Source organism: Tenrec ecaudatus, chromosome 4 (genome assembly GCF_050624435.1).
Source record: "Tenrec ecaudatus isolate mTenEca1 chromosome 4, mTenEca1.hap1, whole genome shotgun sequence".
Classification (NCBI taxonomy): domain Eukaryota; kingdom Metazoa; phylum Chordata; class Mammalia; order Afrosoricida; family Tenrecidae; genus Tenrec; species Tenrec ecaudatus.
The window spans coordinates 152430164-152451964 of NC_134533.1; positions in this window are offsets into that span (position 1 = coordinate 152430164).

Consider the following 21801-nt stretch of genomic DNA (forward strand, 5'->3'; position numbering starts at 1 on the left):
TTTCGGCCCCATCTGTTACCAGCCTATAGTCTGTTCATTATTCTGCAGACAAACAAAATTAGCTTCAGTTCCCAAAATATGCTATGCTCTCTCTGGCCTGTGCAACAGAGACCTTGCTTCAAATATATTTTTAGCTTCCCTATTCTCATTAGGCCAATTTCTAGCTTTCCTTGGTTCTCCAATCCTCTTATGAATAGCATCTTACTTTGTACTTATTTTGTCTTATTCTTCCCTATTTAAGTAACTGCCTTTTCCACTTGAGCTCAATCTCCAAGAGGTCAAGAACTATTAAATATTCATTTTTTATATTTGTGTTTTATTTCTGTATTTGTTGAATGGATGATTGACCACACTGCTCTGTATTCATTTATAATAGTGAGTTGCCACACTCTATTCAGGCATACTTAGGAATCTAGTTACAACTTTGATACATATAATAATGGTATTTTCAGTAATATTTTTATCTCCTTTCCTGATACTTAGTGGAATGCATGGTCCTTTGATGTCTGTTGTTTTTTCTCTCAGATACAAAGTGCCTAAGCCTCTTGAAAACACAAGTTTCCATGAATTATTCTCTTGAGTTCCCTTCTTACTAAACAGCTATGTCACCATTGCATTGGGTTAAAAGAGACACCAAAAAGAAATTAGGCATCTATAAGCAGACCTTGGTTCATATAAGGTCACAAAAAATCAGAATTGAAGATACAAGAGAGAAAAAAAAATCAATTTAAGTAACCTATTCCCCCAAAAACTTTTGAGGAAGTTCTCTACAAAGAAGGTGAGTTAAAATTACTGCTTAAAGGAACAAACAATTGGTGTCTGTAACAGAGCCATGCTCTGCATTTATCTCTTCATTTCCCATAGCTTTGGACTTTACTTTGCATGACTAGACTTGATCGGAAGATTACCTATCAAATTCAGGCATTTTGTGTTGTAATATTCTTGGTATAAACAATGTTGCTCTGTTTCATAAGTATATTTTCCCCCCACTGTTGAAAGATCCAGGAGCAGAGAAAAGGAAAATTAATTTTAACTTTTATGCTTCCAAGGAGACTCTAACAACTACTCTAAACAAGCAATGGATATTTTTGTTATTACACATTTTGAAGAAACTCAAGACAAAACTCTTGGATTTATATGGATCATACAATTTATCTTAACACATCTAAGACTGCCCAGGTGTGTTATTTCAGTAGATACATCAGCAAATGAAAATCAGTTTGACCAAAGAATCAGTACCATCACAATCCAGGCAATAGCAATATGTTGATGCTAGGGAAGCCAGAGCGTCCATGAGCTCTGATAAGTTTTAAAATTGAAAGATAAAAGAGGGCCCGGGAGGCTGAAACATTAGAAAATGAGTCAAACTGAGAACTAGGCATTTTGAGTGCTAGGTAAAATTCTACCTCTAACTGAATCCTTCAAACACTCATTAATGAGTCAATAATATCTAAAAGAATAAAACACTATTGTCTGCTGTTGAGTCACTTCTTACTCAAAATGAACTCATGAGACAGAGTAGTGTCCCATAAAATTTCCAAGGACATAATCTTTATGGGAACAAATTTTCATGTTTTTCTACTACATGTTTTCTACTAGTGGATTGAAACAACTTTTTGTTTGCAGCCAGCCACTTAAATATTGTCCCATTGTGGATCCGTAGAAGAATTTAATGCCCAGAAATATATTTAAACAAAGTGATGACAGTCTTGTGTCTGGAAGACGATAACACAGTGCTGAGAGAAATTACAGTAAGTTTTCATGTATAAGCTGAGTTTTCCAGTGCATTTTTAATGCAGTTTTTGTGGTAAAATTAGGTGCCTCAGCTGATATTTGGGTCGGCTTATACTCAAGTATATGCGGTAAATGGAAAGTCTGTCTATCAGTTTTTTATAGTGTGGAAGTATCTGTGTTGCTTTGATATTGAAAGCAATTCCATAAGTGCTTGAAATACAAGAGGGTACCCCCCCAAAAAAAGAAATTTCCCCTCCAAAGCTATGTATTATTATTTTTTAAAACAAAGCAAACTTGTCCCCTTCAAAGTACACTCCATTGCACTTAATACATTTGTCAAATTTGTGATTCCATTCTTGGAAACATTTAAAAACTCATCTGGATGGCTGACAGCACCTCCTGCATTTTGTCTTCACCTCTTCTACATCATCTAATCGCCATCCTTTCATGTCCCTCTTCATTCGCAGAAACCAAAGGATGTCTCACGGAGCGAGGTCAGGAGACTAAGGAGCGTGGGGTAAGAGAGGTATGCAGTTCTTTGCCCAAAACTGGCACACTGGGATGGTAGCATGAGCAGGTGCATTGTTGTGGTGGCAAAACCAGTCTTCATCTGCCACAAATTAAGCCTTTTTTTGGTCACACACTGTTATGCTATCATTCAGTACCTGTAAACAAGATGCTTGATTAACAGCCTGACTTCGTGGAACAAGCTTCAAATACACTAAGGGTTGACATTTTCCTCTGTTTGTGAAGTGGATGGACGTCCAGAATGCGGTTTGTCATCAAACAACTTTTCACGTTTTTTGAAATGAGAAACCACTCTTACACTTGAATTTTTCCCATAGGACTGTCCTTGTAAGCTGTGTTCAACATCTCAACAGTTTCTGTGGCATTTTTCCTGAGCAGGAAATAAAATATCACAGACACACACTATTCTTTGAAATGGACTGACATAAAATGAGGTTTGAGCCAAATTGCTTTTTCAAAAAAAGTTCACTGTGACCAGAGAAAACCTTCCCAGGTGACACCCTTGGCTGCACTAACTCAGAGTGAATTGCTTCATGATTACCTAGCAGGAAAAAGTCATATTACAAAAGTTCTGCCCAGTGGAGCTTTTTCCCAGTTGGTTTTCTGGGTTGTTTTTTTTTTGGGGGGTACTCCTTTATGTGATCAGATTCACTCATGGGGGACAGGTTTCAGTGGAACTTCCAGACTTAGGCCATAAAGAAAGAATTGATAATCCACTTGCAAAACGTAACCACTGAAACCTCTATGGATCAGAGTAGAATACTGTCCATTATAGGCAAGATGTTGAGCATGGTATATTTGGAAGACACTCAAAATGCACAGTGGCTACAACAATGACTTGAACATGAAATGATTGTGAAGATGGTACATGATTTGCAACATTTTATACTGCCGTCCATAGGAGTCAGGTCAAAGGCAACTAACAATGAAAACTAAATGGAACAAAAAAGCATATGCATGGTTCAAAAGAGCAAAGCTGTTAGATATCAATACTATCCATAGTAATATATAGATTGGGAAAGTCCTTACCAAAATCCAACCCGTGTATGGAAAATCTAATCTTCAAATTAATATACAACTTCAAGGTACACTAAATAATCAAAACAACCCTGAAAAAGAAGAGCAAAGTGATAGAAACTCATACTTTTCAATTTCAAAATTTATTTCAAAATTACAAAAATCAAAAGGCTGTTTCATATGGAATTCACATATAGTATATAAATGTAGACACCTATGACTAGTTTTGACAAGGACATCAAATATATTCACTGGGCAAAAGAATAGTCTTATCAACAAATAGTGCTAGAGAAGCTGGATTTTCACATGCCAAAGTATTCATGTGTACCGCTATCTCATACTATGTACTCAAAAGAGTTCAAAATGGATTGATGATCGAAATATGAAGCTACAACCATTACTCTCTGAGAAGAAAATAATATGGAGAGGAGTTAAATCATTAAGATCTTGATCGGCCAAAAGTACAAGTGCAACATGAATCCGTAGAGGTAAGCTTAAAAAAAAAGCAAAAGGGTATAGTGAACAAGCTACTGTTTACAAACATTTCCAGGGGTGAGGTCCAGGTAGTATGGCAGGGGCCAGACCAAATCCAGGGATACATATGGTTGCCAACTAAAAAGGAGGGGGGCGGGGAAGAAATGGGTGGTGGGGGAGCAGGGCACTAACCTACCCAAGGGGAGGGGATAGTTTATATCTCCACAGGGAAAGAGGAACCTGACTTCAACCGGTGCTCCAAGATGTGAATGCAGCATACCGGCATGAAGCAGGGAACCAATAGAGAGGTCTGAGGGGCTGGACCCAATCCCAACTATGTGGACAGCCCTCCTTTCCCCCAGAAGAATTCACTTCAGAGGATAGCACTGAAACTACAGCTCAGGGAGATGGACATGTCTGATTAGAGCACATGGGAGCAAATGAAGGGGGAGGAAGAGAGAACGGAACACATCCTGACCCACCAACCCTTGAAGACAATATCCCAGCTCAGAGCAGCCAATGAAAGGGAGGACGCTATGGCCAGCCCCACTATGAGACATGACATCCCTCACTGACCCATAGCCCCACAGGGGACAACACTGGAGACACAGTGTGGGAATTGTGCCTGATCTGACCCCACACCGAGGAAAGCACTAAGGAGTGCAACAGAGCAGCAAAGGGAGCAGAGCAAGGAAGTCCTGAGGAGTGCCAAAAATAGACCTTGGGGCCAGGGCGTGGCACTCCATCAGACTCCACTGGAAAACACTCCTAAAGGTCAAGTAACAGACCATGAACGATTTACAGGCTTTTTTTAAAGCATATTTTCTTTTATATACAAAAATGAAGGCCCAGAAAATGGTTGGTTGAAGTAACTAGACAGGATGTTAAATTATTTTTCCCTTGCTTTGGTCAAAACAGCCTTGATGGTAATTGTATTGGGATGGCACAGGCTTTTCTTTTTTTATCGTTTTTTTGTTGTACTTTTTTTGTTTGGTTCTGTTGCTTTGTTTTGCTGTCTTGTTTTGTGCACATTATTATCTCTGCTGATATATCTAGAAAAGATAGGCTGTATAAATAACCTGGAGGAGAAAACAATGGGGCCGGTGGTTTCCGAGGGGCAGGGGGTGTCATGGGACAGGGGGTAGTGGGGGAAAGGAAGTGGTGTTACCAACCCAGGGAAAAGGGAACCAGTGATCCAAAATCAGTGGCAAAGAGGGTAAAATAGGCCTGGTAGGGCTTGATCAATGACAATGAAACCAAGAGGAATTACTGGAACCCAAACGAAGGCTGAGAATGATAGTGGGACAAGAGGAAAGTAAAAGGAAATAGAAGAAAGAACTAGGAAGCAAAGACACTTATAGAGGTCTAAATACAGGCATGTACATATGTAAATATATTGATATATGAGGATGGGGAAACAGATCTATGTGCATATATTTATACGTTTAGTTTTAAGATAGCAGATGGGCATTGGACCTCCACTCAAGTACTCCCTCAATGCAAGAACACTTTGTTCTATTTAACTGGCATTCCATGATGCTCACCTTCCCCACACGATAGCTGAAGAAAAAGTGGGTGCATAAGCAATTTTGGTGAAGAAAGCTGATGGTGCCCGGCTATCAAAAGATATAACATCTGGGGTCTTAAAAGCTTGAAGGAAAACAAGTGGCCATCTAGCTCAGAAGCAACAAAGCCCACATGGACGAAGCACATCAGCCTGCAGGCTCACAAGGTGTCAATGGGATCAGTTATCAGGCATCAAAGAAAAATATATCATTGAGAATGAGGGGGAGTGCAGAGTGGGGACCCAAAGCCCATCTGGAGACAACTGGCCATCCCCTTACAGAGGGTTATTGGGAGGTGATGAGCCAGTCAGGGTTCAGGGTAGCAAGATGAAACATACAACTCTCCTCTAGTTCTTAAATTCTTCCTCTACCCACTATCATGATCCCAATTTTACCTTACAAATCTGTCTAGACCAGAGGATATACACTGGTAAATACAGGACCTAGAAACACAGGGAATCCAGGACAGATGAACCCTTCAACAGCAGTAGTGAGAGTGGTGATACCAGGAGGGTTGAGGGAAGGTGGGTAGAAATGGGGAATCAATCAAAAGGATCTACATACAACCCCCTCCCTGGGGGACAGACAGCAGAAAAGTGGGTGAAGGGAGGCATTGGACAGTGAAAGACATGACAAAATAATTTATAAATTATCAAAGGTTCATGAGGGAAGGAGGCTGAGAGGGGAATAATGAGGAGCTGATACCAAGGTCTCAAGTAGAAAGCAAATGTTTTGAGAATGATGAGGGCAACAAATGCACAAATGTGCTTGACACAGTGGATACATGTGTGGATTGTGATGAGTTGCACAATCTCCCAATAAAATGATTTTAAGAAGTGATTAAAAAAAAGATCTTGCTTAGCAAAGGATTCTTAGATACGACAATGATAGAACACACAGATAGAACAACAAATACCGTATATACTCGAATATAAGCTGACCCGAGTATAAGCTGAGGTACCTGATTCTTACCTGGGAAACCAGAAAAACTGATTGACTCGAGTATAAGCCTAGGGTGGGAAATGCAGGATGTGAATTAACTCAGAGACCAGAGGGGAGAGACGGCGCGCAGCCACAGACACATCCTTACCAGTTCAGCTGCCAGCATAAGTGAATCACTATGAGTGCTTATGCAAATTGGAGCTGTTCATGTCATAGGACGGTGCTGATTGGTTAGGTGTGAGTAAACAAACATTCAAAGCCCTGCAGTGTCAGTGGGGCTTTGAATGAACAGTGGAAGAACAGCAATCACTTGTGAGATGTTACACCATGCTGGGGTACCACTGACCCGTGTATAAGCCAAACCCTAGTTTTTCAGCACATTTTTTTGTGCTGAAAAACTCAGCTTATACACAAGTATATACAGTAACTTAAATTTCATAACAATTAAAAACATTTGTGCAAGATGTAAAATAGCAAGAAAGTGAAAAGACAATGAAAGAAATAGGAGAAAATATGCATTTGGAAATAATTTATCTGATAAAGGCTTAATATCTAGAATGTTTAAAGGACAAGTGAAACTCAACAAAAGGAAAATTAATACATCTTCAAAACAGAAAAAGGATTTGATTGGAATTTTCCCAAAAGAAGATATATAAATGACAAAAATACACCAAAATATGGTTAGCCATGTTTTTCATTTAATCAAACTAGTTGCCATTGAATTGAGTTCACCTCACAGCTGCTCCATGTGTGTTATAGTATAACTGTTCTCCATTGGCTTTGATTTTTCACAAACACATCCCCAGAACTTTCCTTCACAGGGTGCTAGGTAGATTAAACTACCAACCTTTCTGTTGGCACAAGTGTTAACTATTGACATCATTCAAGACCTCTTCTTTAGTCACTAAGGAAATACAGTCAAAACCACAATGAGATGTAAATTTATACCAGTAGGATTGTCATTATTAAATAATTGGAAATTCACAGTGTGCTGAGGACTGGAACCTTTTTTTTTTGGCTTGCTGGGGGGGCGTCAAATGATGTGAACATTTTCGAAAATATCTTGGAAGTTTCTCAAAAAGTTGTCCATATAATGACCATAAAGCGCTGCCATCCGCACAACTGTTCATATTTTTGAGCCCATTGCAGCTCCGGTGTCAATCCATCTCATTGAAGGCCTTCCTCTGCTGACCCTCTGCTTTATCAAGCATGACACCCTTTTCCAGGGACTAATTCCTCTTGATAACGTTTCTGAAGTAGGTGGCAGACAAAGTCTCACCTGGCTCATTTCTAGAGAGCATCCTGGCTGCACTTCGTCCAAGGCAAATATGTTCATTCTTCTGGAAGGTTATGATAGATTCAATATTTTTTGCCAATACCGTACTCAACTGCATCAATTCTTTGTTTATCTTTCTTTTTCATTACCCTGATTTTGCATGTATATGAGGGAATTGAAAATATTATGGGCTGGGTTAGGGGCACCTTAGTTCTCAAAGTGATTTTGCTCTTTAACACTCTACAGAAGTCTTTTGCAGCAGACTTGCCTGATGCAATATGCCATTTGATTTCTTGACTGCAGATGCCATGAGTTATTACTGTAGTTGCAATGAAAATTAAATCTTTGATAGATTCAACCTTTTCTCCATTTAGTTTATTACATTGGTGTTTATTGGTCCATTGTGAGAATTTTCAATATATTGAGAAATAATCCAGAAGAAAAGCTAGCGTCTTTGATTTTCATCAATAAATATTTCAAGTTCAGAAGTCTTTTTCACTTTCAGCCAGCAAGGTTATATCGTTTACACACTACAGTTTGGGCTATATTCTTTCATCACACTTACTTATTCTGTATGCTGAGCAAATCATCTGTGAACCTGGGCCATATGACGAAGAATGTGGCGGCAGGAGTAGAGGGAGACTCATTAAGTTTGGTCACAGAATACAGGCCTGACGCACAACTTCCCTGATTTTAAATCACTTAAATACTTGACTCGTAGCCTATGTGTAGGTTCTAAGGGGACATAATGAAGTGTTCAGCAGTTCTCATTTTTACCAAGGTTCATTCACAGTTTGTTATGATCCACAGAGATGACCAAGTATAATATCTTTCTGATATTTTCTCCTTTCAGCCAATTCCAGCCTAATGTCATCAGTGATAGCTCTCATTCCATGGCCTCTTATGAATCTGACTTAAATTTCTAATAGTTCAGTTCTTGTCAATGTGCTGTGGAAACTATTTCTTTAAAAATTATCTTCAGTGAACTTTTATTTGTAAGTGGTATTAATGATTGCATTCAATAATTTCTGCATTCTGCGGGGTCACCTTTCTTTAGAATGGGTGCAAATATAAACTTCTTCCAATCTACTCATCAGGTCTTCCAATTGTTTTGCATAGCCAAGGGAGTGTTTCCAGGGCTTCATCAGCTTGTTGAAAAATTCAGTTGCTGAAACATTTCAAGTGACATTCTATTAATTCTTAGAGCATTGTTTCTTGTTAATGTTGTTAGTGCAGCTTGGAGTTTCCTTATTATGATCAGTTCTTGATCGATGCTACCTCTTGAAATGGCTGAACATTGACCAAGGATTTTGGCATGATGACTATTTTCTTTTTAACTTCTTTTGAGGTTGGCTGCATCATATATTTTGTCCATAGAGTCCTTCAATAGCACAACTTGAGGCTCGATTTTTTTCTTCCTCAGTTCTTTCATCTTCAGAGAGGCTAAGCAGGTTTGTCCCTTTTGATTTTATTTTGTCTTCTCTAGCTGCCTTTGGAATTTTCTATTCAGCTCTTCTGCTTCATCATTTCTTTCATTATTTTTAACTTTACTATGTTTGAGGACAAGAATCCCTTATTTGTCCATGTTGAATTATTTCTTCCTTATTTTTTTCCCATAACTTTTTGGTTGTTATCATGTATGATATTCTTGATTCCATCCCATAACTACTCTGGTCTTCTGTCATTAGTGTTCATTGCATCAAATCTATTATTGCAATGGCCTATAAATTCAAGTGGTGTGGGAAACTGAAGAATGGGAAGAGAGTATATGTGGAGAAATTCTTAACTCATATTTTAAGAAGCTAGGCAGGCCAGGATTGTGGGTGCAGGGAGGCCTTCACACTTGTGGGTTAGAGCTGAGTCCCAATCACATTCTCATAATTAAAAGTAATCATCACAATATTCTTGAAAAACAGTGCTACCTTAAAGTTACCTCTTACAAGGACAAGGCTGATTAATATCTGGGCCGGAACTTTATCTATGGGAGTGGACATGTTGCAATGGCTCTCACTGCTCAGTGGACAGTGGACAGTCACTCCCCCTTACTTGCCCCCAGCACTGGTGTTCGGTTACTCCTCCAATGAACTGAGGGACTTTACTGATTAAGGTAGCGCCCACTTTATTACCTATGTGGTTACCTGTTAGTAGAGGGGCTTGCATTCCCAGAGAGTATAAAAGGTGATGTGAGAAGGCAATCTCTCTCTCTGCTTGGACCTGGTTCCTGAAGTCATAATGGAACTGAATACCCTAAAACTTTTGTCTGACTGCTAATTTCTTCCCTCCCCTTCCCTTATTACACAACCATCCCTTAAGACCCCTTCAGATGTAAGGTTGGATTTCACAAAGAGGAGTATATTCAAGGTCATGTTTTGGTTCCCGTGGACTTGTTTTAATTTTCTTCAGCTTCAACCTGAACTTGCATGGAAGCAACTGATGGTCTGTTCCAGAGTTGGCCCTAGTCTTGTTTTGACTGATGATAGTGAGATTCTACAGCGTCCCTTTTCACAAATCTAGTCAGATTTATGTTTATGTAATCTGCTGAGGCCAACATGTGCAGTTGCTATTTACTTTGTCAAAAAGATATTTGCAATGAATTATTTGCATGTTAGAATTTTATCATGCAATATCCAGCTTTGTTTCTGTCACCAAGACCCTGATTTCCACATGCCAATGCTTCCTCATTATTTCAAACATTTACATTCTAATAACTAGTAATTATCAACAGATATTGATAAAATGTTTGATCGCTTTCACACTGAAGATGTCAGTAGATTTCTTTAGCTTCTTTATCTTTAGTAGCATGTGTGTATATATGAACAATAATTGTAGGCATATGGATGTTATCTTGTTACAGACAGTGTTATACTTCAATATTGATCTTGAAATTTTCTTTTTCATGTTGAGTGCGATGCTATTCCTTTTCTATTTGATATTCTGGCATAGAACACTACGTGATTAATTTTAAAAGGCCTATATCATTGCTTTTCAATTCAGTAATGCCTAAGACAGGCTTATCAATCTTTATTCATTTCCATTGCATATTTTATGACTTCCAGTTTTCCTAGATTCACACTTTGTATTTACAAGTTCTGATTATTCATTAATGTCTGCAGTTGTTGTATCTCATTTTGAGTTGTACCACAAATGAAGGTCAGGAAAATGTCCTCCATCAACATCATTAAGGTCAACTCTATCTTAAGGAGACAGCTTTTCTCCAGTTATATTTTGAGAGTCTTTCAACCTGAGTGGTTCATCTTCCATTGCTGTATCATACAAGCTTCTCATAGGTTGCTGTGGCTAAGTTTTCACAAATGGTCAGCCTGTTTCTTCTTTCTCATTTGGAAAATCTACTGAAACTGGCACACCATGGGCGACCCTGATGATGTTTCAAGCACCTGAAGCATAGCTCCCAGGATCACAGCAACATGGAAGCCATTACAGTATGAAAACCTGACAGAATGACTATATGACCTCAATTCCATTCCCAGGTATATACCCAAAAGACTTCAATGTAGAGACCTATCTCCTAACTTCCAGCACTGGTGTGTCTCTTTGTGGGCTTTCTTTTAAACCCGAAGAGTAAAATTTGCCATCCACATGTCACTTGAGGTAGGCTAGGGGTACTAGGGAATGAACTCAAATTCTTCTCCCCTTTTAACAAATAGCTGGCCTGGATAAGTGTAGAAATACCCCAAGCCCTTTACCTCAGAGAAAATTCTCAGGTAATTGTTTTAATCAGAATTTGCCTGGAAAGACAAGGCCCCTGTTCCCCATTCCTCTTCTCCCGCCTCAGCTTCTTGGAGCAGGCAGTTCAAGACGTGGCACTCAGAATTCTTGTATCTGGGTTTCTTCTCAAACTGGAGCCAAACTCATTGCCACCGAGTTGAGTATGACTCATAGGACCTGTATTCACAGAGGAGAACTGCCTGCCCTTTCAGCTTTCTGAGACCCTATATCTTTACGGGACTAGGAACCTCATTCTCCTGGGAAATCTATGCGATTATGGAATGGGCTTATGAAAGCCAGGGCAATGGCCTTGGATAAGGCTGACCTAACAGGAACGGAAACACAGGCAAACATTTGGGCTGTATCTCTGTGTGTCCAAAGGGAAATGTAGGATGCGTTCTACCAACAGCTTCATAGAATTTTCTAAACTGTGACCTTTTAGAAGCAGATTTCCAGATGTGTCTTCTGAGGGGTTTCTGACTGTATTCACACTGTCAACCTTTAGACTAGTTGTCAAGCCACTCAGCTGTTGATGCTACCCAGAGACTCAGTATGCAAAGGCAGATGGGCTTGAAATAGCTCACTTTTATTAATTCTGCGAAAAGTGTTTCCACAGTTCTTGCTAATGTGTCTCTGCTATAATCATTTATGACATTAGATATTATAATTTTAGTTAATAAACATTTTTTAAAAGCAGGTTTAGATGCCAACAGAGTCTAGAAATAGAACAATTGCTTAACATTTTGAGGCAAAGATTCTCTCTATGTAAATGAAAATATAAAAATGTTGAAAAATGACTCAACTCTAAATTTGGCACTTGATAGCTGCTCAAGCCACAGCTTCCTTTGGCTGACCACCCTGACCTTTCCCCGAGAGTTTCAGTGATGTCAATGCTGGTCGTCTGCATCATTGCTTAGCTCTTCTCCCTGGGGGTCTTCCCTGTTCCAGGTGTCAAAGGCAGGACGGCTGACTGGTAGAGCAAGGTTGGCTTCCACTCTGGTCTAAAAGAGGAGGATTGATTTCGATGAAAAGACCCATCACTTCCTGCAAGCTTCCTGTGAATGCACACATTCATCAATTTTATAGGATCATGATTGTGATCATATCAAAAGCATTGTTTAGCAATGGGACATGTTTTCAGTTATGTTTTCTTTCATTGTCCAGAAAGACACCAAGAGTTACATTTATCAGCTTTCAGGAACACTGGGTGTTAGTTCTTGAGGATACATACTTTAGTCTCTTAGCAAACTGGAACCCTGTTCTTGAAGCAAGTGTCAAGAATCCAAAGGGAAGTATCACTCCAGCGTTACCGTTCTATCTGGGAGAAGGTTAATGTGATCGCGGTGGCTAACATTCTAAGGCAGGATCATGTTTTAATTCTTACTTCATGTAGGTCTTTCTCCCTTCTTGTTGGTGTTGCTTGCTGTGCCATTAAGTCTTCTCTGATGCACCAAAAACTACGTACAATGAACCATTGCCTGATCCTACATCTATCATGTTCATGGTCATTGTTATATTGGAGCCCATGTTGCAGCCACTGTGTCAGTCCATTTTGTTGAAGGTCTTCTTTTCGGTTGACACTCTCTGACCAAGCATGATGTCCTTCTGAAAGGTCTGCTCCTCCTTGATGACATGTCCAGAGTACACCAGGTAGAGTCTTGCTGCCTCCCCTTCCGCAGTCCATTCTGTCTGTACTTCTCCCAACATAGATTTGTTTATACTTTTGGCAGTGCATGATATAGTCAATCTTCTTCACTAAATCATAATTCAAAGATATCAATTCTTAGACTCTCCTCGGTTTTTGTTGTTGTTAAGTGTCATCAAGTGAGTTTCAACTCATAGCGACCTCACCACAGAGGGAAACACTGCCTGGCCTTGTGTCACTCTCACCAGGATGTTTGAGCCCATTGTTGCATCCACTTTGTCAATCCATCACCTTGACGATCTTCCTTTTATCACTTCTGTTTTACAAATCATGATGTATTTTTCCAGAGACAAGTCTCTCCTGATAACATATCCACAATATATAAGACAAAATCTCATCATTTGGGCTTCTATGAAGCATTCTGGTTGTACCTGTTCCAGGATCATCTCCCCTCTATGAGGCGTTTTTCTTTATAACTAAACTTTCTGTGCTCAACACATAAGCTGACCCACTCATGGCTGTCGAATCATTTCAGTTCATAGGACCCAGTACACAACAGTAGTATTTCTTCTTTAGGTTTCTAATACTTGATGGGAGCAGAATGCCTTATCTTTCTTCCTGACATGACATCTATCTACCCAATAAATATTTTTCAAATGACTGAACATAATAAATAATTTTAAAAGCTTTTCAAACCTGATCTGGTTTCCAAATTTTCTGTAGTTTTGGTGTGTATTTGTGTTGTTTGGTTTTTGTTTGTTCATATTAGAGTGTACCTCAGAGGTTTTATATCAATGGCGGTCACCCTCTTGCAGCTGTATTACATTTCCATTTTGGGGTATATATGCAACCAAGGATTGATGAACCTATAGGGACAGCAGTAGATTAAGGGTTTCGGGGAGAGGGAGGGTTAGTGGGGAGGGTGTAAATGGAAATGATGTCAAGGAGCCATGTGGAAAAAGAATGTTTGGAAACTGATTATGGTAGCAATTGTAAGTGACACACCTGTGTATAGAAGATGAGGCTCTTGCTATTCTCACAGGGCCTGGAATAAGGGAGAGGAGAAACAACTCACATCACCAGCAGAATCTGATGTTTTCAAAGAACTAGATCAAAATGGCAAAGGTTGCTGGAGATCCAGACAGAGGGCTGTGGAATGGGTATAAGATTTTTTTAGGTGAAAACTGGGAGCCAAGGTGGAAATTCAAAGAGTGCCAGAGGATTTGGGAATGCAAGAGCAGACGAGAGTGTGATTAAATATCAGAAACAATACAAGTGAACTTTTACAGGTTCTTAATATTATATTTGGGGACCTATTCTGTTTGAAAGGCATTAGACAGGAGGACTTCTGATCCTAGGTTTACCTGGTGGTTGTTGGGACAAGCAGGGAGTTTTCTAGAAGAGTGTTCCATGTCATTTCCTGTGGATGATGTCCTGGAGAAGTTCTTTGTATTTCCAGGTCTGGAACTGTTTTTCGATGCTGGACTGTCTCGTGTTCTTCTTTTTGAACAGCCGTACCGGGAAGTGGTGCTAGATGGGGAGACTATCATGGAGGGAGCTAGTTGTCCCTGACACAGTAACGGCCCTGAGGAGGTGAGTCTCCTGTTCTGGCATAGATGGAGTGTAGATGTAAGTCAGGAGCAGAGGCAGATGTCTTGGGCAGTGTCATTAGTGGTTGGTGGACATACTGGAGAGAGTTCTAAAGATTTTTCACAGTGGAAAAATTCCATAATTCCTTTAGATACTAGCTAGAGATGCCTACTATTAGAAACATGACAAAGTAGTGAGGATTGAGTCACTGCTGAAATGCAGAATTTGTCCTTCATAGTGACTGGAGAGGTGGATCAATTATATGCATGCAAAGGAAGTACAGTGAGAAAAGCCTTATTTGTTGCCCATCCAGCAAGTAGTCAATATCCAATCCGCTGGCATAGAGTTGATTATGACACAAATAGCTAATAAGTAGCTACAAATGTGGAGAAATTGGAATAGGACCCTACACAATTAAGATGCAATTTGTGCAGTAGGGTGAAATACAAGGTAGTTGGGCAGCTCACTAAGCAACGATCTTAGCAAACAGTGAGCTAAATTATGGATCTGAGATGATTTTGAACAGTTTAGATTGTAGACGAAAACATTTTTCTTTCATTGAAAAAAGGTAGAACTGCTAGAACGGGATATTGACAATGGAATTAGATGCTATTAGGCACTATCGAATCTCCCTCCATATATTATATACAAATGATTTGAGCTTCAGTTGCTGTCAAGTCATTTATGATTTGTTGGGCACTGTCCAGTCCACTTTGAATTATAGTGACCCCATGTAACAAAAGAGGAGCTCTGGTAGTTTGGGTGCATTTGACTGTGATCCACATGGTTGGCAACTTGAAACCACCAGAATTCCATGGGAGAAAGACGGGGCTTTCTACTCCTGTACCAGTTAGAGTCTCAGAAACCCACAGGGGTTTGCTGGGAATCAATATTGACTCTCTGGCAGTGAGAGGGTTATTTTTAATGTTACAGAGAAGAATTTCCTCATAGTGTCCTTGTTATTGTTGTTAGGTGTCATCTAGTGATTCATACCAGCCCTATGTCGACAGGAAGGAACATGTCGTGGTCCTGTGCCATCCTCTGGTTACCCCTGTGCCTATGTCTGTTGTGGCAGTCTCTGTGGCAATCATCTTCTTCGGGGCCTTCTCCTTTTCCCATGCCCTTCAACCTTACCAAGCAAGCATGATGTCCTTCTCTAGGGACCGGTCTCTCTTGTAAGGATGGAAGATGTCTTGAGATTCTTGCCTCTAGAGAGCACTCTGGCCGTACTTTTAAGACAGATTGGTTAGTCCTTTGAGCTGTCTTTTCAATGTTCTGCTCCAGCACCACAGTTCCAAAGTATCAGTTCTTCTTCAATCTTCCTTATTCAAAATACAACTTTTATATACATATGAGGCAATTGAAAATACCATAATTTGGGCCGGGATGTGCTCCACTCTCTCTTCCTCCCACTTCATTTGCTCCCATTTGCTCTGATCAGACTTGCCCCTCTCCCCTAGCTGCCGCTTCAGTACTGTACTCTCAAGTAAATTATTCTGGGGTGAGGGTCAGTTGTCCACATAGCTGGCATGGGGGCTGAGCCCTCAGACCCCTCCACTGGCTCCCCACTCTTTGCCGGCACACTGCATTCATCTGGCACTGGCTTTATATCTGGTCCCTCTTTCCCTGTGGAGACACAAACAATACCCTCTCCTTGGGTGGGTCAGTGACCTAGTCCCCCATCACACATCTTTTTTCTTTCACCTTTCCTCCCTCCACCCCTGTTTTAGTTGGCTGCCATATGTACCCCAGGATTTTGTCTGGCCCCTGCCATACTACCTGGACCTCACCCCTGGAGTGTTTGCATACAGTAGCTTTTTCCCTGTGCCCCTTTTGCACTTACCTTTCTGTTCTCATATATATATATATATTAACTTACCTCAGCGGACTCATGTTATACTTGTACTTTTGTGTTTGGCTTACTTCATTTAGCATAATTTCTTCCAGTTTTTCCCATGCAGCGATATGCTTCATGCATTCATCACTGCTTTTTAGTGATGCGTAGTACTCCATTGTATGTATGTACCGCAGTTTTTTAACCCATTTGTCTGTTGATGGTTGTTTCCAACTCCTTGAGATTGTGAACTGTGCCGCAATGAACATTGGAGCACAGATGTCTGGCCATGGTTTGTTTCTTGCCACTTCTGGGTATATGCCCAGTAGAGGAATTGCTGGGTCGTATGGTAACTCAATTTCCATCTGAGAAATCGCCAATCGATTTCCACAGTGGCTGTAAATACCTACAGGTCCACCAGCAGTGGATGAGAGCTCCTATCTCACCACAGCCCCTCCAATATTTGTTGCTTTCTGGTTTTTTAAATTGGGCTACCTTTGAGGGTATTAGGTGGTCTCTCATAGTTGTTTTGATTGTTGGCCCATCAGGCCTGGAGGATGATATCCCTGCACTGAACAGCCAATGGACAGAGTGTACAATATGGTTGATCCCACTACAAGACACACTGTCCCTTGATGGCCCAGGAACCTAAGGGGGGCAACACTGGAGACTCAGGGCCGGGACTTGCCCAGACTGACCCTGTGACACCAAGGCAAACCACTAAAAGCATGTGGCAGAGCAACTGTGGGAGCAGAGCAGAGAGCCCCCGATGGAGTACAAAGGACAGACTCTGGGGCCTAAGCATGGTACCCCATTGGACCTGACTGAAGGATACACCAAGAGATCAAAAATAAGACCTTGATCTATTTACAGGTTTTTTCTTTCTTAAAATTTTTTTTTCTTTTAATAAATTTATTCTTTTATGGGTAATTGGTTTCCTTTTTTGTTGTCATTGCTGTGTTCTCACTCATTGCCTGTCTTGCTATGACTTGATTTTTGGTGCATATTATTATCTCTATAGATCTATCTAGATAAGATAGACTGGATGAATAGTCTGGAGGAGAAAACAACGGGACCAATGGTTCCAGGGGAACACGGGAGAGGGGGGTGAGGGGACAAGGAGGTGATGCTGACCAACCTAGGGACAGGGGAGCAATAAGGGATCCAAAGTAGCAAGGAGGGTGTGAGTGGCCTGGTAGGGATTCAGCAAGGGCAAGGTAATAGAGAGAAATTACTGAAAGACACATGAAGGCTGAGCATGATAGTGGGACAAGAGGAAAGTAAAAGGAAATAGAGGAAAGAACTAGGTGACAAAGGGTATTTACAGAGGTCTAAAGACTAGAATGTAGATATGTAAATATTTTATATGAGTGTAGGGAAACAGATCTATGTGCATATATTTATAGGTTTAATACTAAAGCAGCAGTGGACATTGGGTCTCTACTCAAGCACTTACTCAATGCAAGAACACGTTTTTCTATTAAATTGGCATTCCAGGATGCACACCTTCCTGACATGATTGCTGAAGAAAAATGTGTACATAAGCAAATGTGGTGAAGAAAGCTGATGGTGCCCGGGTATGAAAAGATATAGCATCTGCTATATCTTGAAGATAAACAAGTGGCCATCTAGCTGAGAAGCACCAAAGCCCACATGGAAGAAGCCCACCAGATTGTCTGACCACAAGGTGCAGAAGGGACCAGTTATCAGACATCAATGAACTAAAAATCATATCAACGGGTGCCCACCTCCCTGATATGATCAGTGAAGACAAGTATGTGTGCATAAGAAAATGTGGTGAAGAAAGCTGATGATGCCCAGCTATCAAAAGATATAGTGTCTGGGGTCTTAAAGGTTCAAAGATAAACAAGTGGCTATCTAGTTCAGAAGCAACAAAGCTCACATGGAAGAAACACACCAGCCTGTATGACCATGAGCTGTTGAAGGGATCAGGTATCAAGCATCAAGGGAACAAAAAATCATATCATTGAAAATGTGGGTGAGTGCAGAGTGGAGACTCAGAGCCCATTGGTAGCCAATCAGACACCCCTTACTGAAGGGTTGTGGGGAGGAGATGAGCCAGTCAGGGTGGAGGGTAGCAATGATGAAACATATAATTTTCCTCTAGTTCTTAAATGCTTCATCCCCCCCACTATCATGATCCCAATTTTACCTTACAAATCTGGCTAGACCAGAGGATGTACCTAGGTACAGATAGCAACTGGAAACACAGGAAATTCAGGACAGATGACACCTTCAGGACCAGTGGTGAGAGTGGTGATGCCCGAAGGGTGGAGGGAACGTGGGGTAGAAAGGGGGAACTGATTACAAGAATCTAGGTATAGCCTCCTCCCTGGGAGATGCACAGCAGAGAAGAAGGCGGGTGGAGGCGTCGGACAGTGTAACATATGACAAAATAATAATTTATGAATGATGAAGGTTTCCTGAGGGAGGGGGAATGGGGAGGGAGGGGGAAATGAGCAGCCAATATTAAGGGCTCAAGTAGAAGGCAAATGTTTTGAGAATGATGATGGCAACAAATGTACATATGTTCTTGACACAATGGATGTATGTATGGATTGTGATAAGAATTGTACGAGCCCCCAATAAAATGATTTAAAAAAAAGAAAATACCATAGTTTGAGTCAGGGGCACTTGCTTTAAGCTTCAAAGTAACATCTTTGCTATTCAGTGCTTCAAAGAGTTCTTGGGCAGCAGATTTACCGAATACAAGTCATCCCTTTAATCTCTTGACTAATGCTCTCATGAGCATTGATTATGGATCCAAGAAAAACAAAATTTCAACAACTTCAAAATTTTCTCCATTTATCATGATGTTACCTATTGGTCCAGTGATGAGGATTTTAGGCATTCTTACACTGAGTTGTAATACATACTGAAGGCTGTGTTTCTTGATCTCCATCAGCAAGTGCTTCACATTCTCATTTTTAGCAAGCAAGGTTGTGTCATCTACATATCTCAGGTTGTTAGTAAACCTTTCTCCAATCCTGATGCCACATTCTTCTTCCTATAATCCAGATTCTTTGGTTATTTACTCAGAATATGTAGATTGTATATGTATGGTGATAGGATATAAACCTAATATAAACCTTTCTGTTTTAAAATATGCAATATTCCCTTCTTCGGTTTTCACAACTGCCTCTTGATCCATTATTGATTTTCACATGAGCACCATGATGTATTCTGGAATTCCCATTCTTCTCAAGGTTATCCATAGTTTATTATGATCCAGAGAGTTGAATGCTTTGGCATAGCCATTAACACACAAGTAAACATCCTTCTGGGATTCTCTGCTTTCAGCCAAGATCCTTCTGATATCATCAAACATATCCCTTGTTCCTTTGTTCTTATGAATTTGATATTTCAAATAATCTTCCTTGTCCTTTTGAATTAGGCTGGAGCGTCTGTCAGCACCCTGAAACCATTGTTGCATGATCTTCAGCAAAATTTTACTTGTATGAGATCTCTCATTACATTCTAACCCATCAGCTGTTCCCCAGGAGGAAACGGAGACGGTCAGTTCCTGTAGAGATTGACAGTTTTGAAAATCTTAGGTAGGGTTTTCAAACAAGTACTTTCTAATACTTGCCTTCTGTATTTCATTATATCGAAGGTGAGCACAATAAATATCCTGTTTTTACAGATGAGGAAAGTCAGGCACAGATACGTTGTCATTACATTGTCATTCAGTAAGTAAGGAGGCTGCACATGAAATGTTAAGTTAGTCAAAGTCAGAATGCAGGGGAGATGTGGTGGCTGAGGCCTATCTGGTAGGATTGGAATGAGAGGACTTTTACCTTTGGTACTCCTGTTTCACAGATTTATCTCTGTCATTGGGTCAATTCAGCCTCAAAATGACCCTGTATGGGTTTTCAAAACTATAAATTTTTATGGGAGCTGAGAGCCTCAATTTTCTCTTGTGGAGCAGTTGGCGGGTTTGAACTGCTGATCATTCAGATAGCAGTCCAATACTTATCTGACACTTTGACAAAGAAATAAATCAACATTTCTTTCATTTTCCAATATACGCACAAGTGCATACTCCCGTGCATCTCTCTTTGCGTTCTTGCTGTGCTACCCTTTAAATATCAGACAGAGGGATGCAACGCGCAGTCATTTTTAACCAGCGTGGTCCTCCCTCCAACTACTTGTAGTGGAGTTAGCTAAAGGCATACTAGTCAAAGCAGTGAATATCAGAAACTGTTCCCCTCATGAGATGCTGAAGGACAAGTTTCAGTAACATTAGCAAGGACTAATGATGTTCTCCAGAGAAACCAAATCTGGGTAAAATTGTGGGAATGATTGCTTTAATTCTGTTTATAGGGCAGTTTATACTCTATTATTCTTTGTAATTTTAACATAATATGCTATGCCATTCATAATAATTCCTCCCCAATTATGCATTATCGTCTACGTACTAAGTACTCTATTATAGTCTCTGCATACCAGTTTAATAGCTGTCTGGGGAAAAGAATAGATATCTGGGCTAGCAATCTAAGTTTGGGAACCAGCCCCAGAGACTCTGTGTATGGCTTTGCCTATGACTGAGCACAAGGACAGGGTGGGCCTTTCAAATTTGTACAAGGCTGTTTTATGTCTACAACCTTGGCATTTGTAGGACTGTGTTTGCTGAGCATGTCTGCGTTGGTTGTATTCACACAGAATTGTATAGCTAGGGGCAGGTCTGATCCAAATATGGAATTCAAACCTGAGGATTGGGTGAACTCCGGAGACATACGTGCACAGAAAAAGCACGAAAAGGTCACTCTCAGTAGACGAGGACATAATAATGGCCTGGAAACAGGCATATGGAAGCCAGGAAGAGGCTAAAGCAAACATAAGAAGGCATCATGCAATAAAGAGTCCACTGTGTAAAACGCAGCCACAACAGATTCAAGAGAGGTTAAGTCTGGAAAGCAGTTGAGTTTAGTTATGGAGATGTTAATTGGACACATGATGGAAAGTGGTGAGACTAGAAGCCTGACCTACTTCATGAAGATGTTTATTCACATACACATTCATTAATTTACATATTTATCTAGCCCCCTGTTAATGCTCTGGCATGTGCTGAGTTTATTTAATGGGAGTCGGGCATAAACGAAGATGGGGGCTCACAGTCGCTTTTATGAAGATTCACTTAAAAACAAAAAGGGAAACCTAGTTATGTATAAAGGAGCGCTGGTGGTACAATAACTAAGCCCTTGGCTGCTATTTGAAAGGTTAGTAGTTCAAACCCAGCCACTGGACTCCTGGAGGAGAGACTTAATGATTTGCACCAATAAAGATCACAGCCTAGAAAATGCGGGGGGCAATTCTACTCTCACAGAGGGTTGCCGTGAGGGGGACTGCTTGATGGCACCTAGCAACGGCAGCAGTTATGTTTACAATAGAAGTTAGAAAATAATTTATAAATTATCAAGGGTTCATGAGGGAGGGGGGAGTGGGGAGG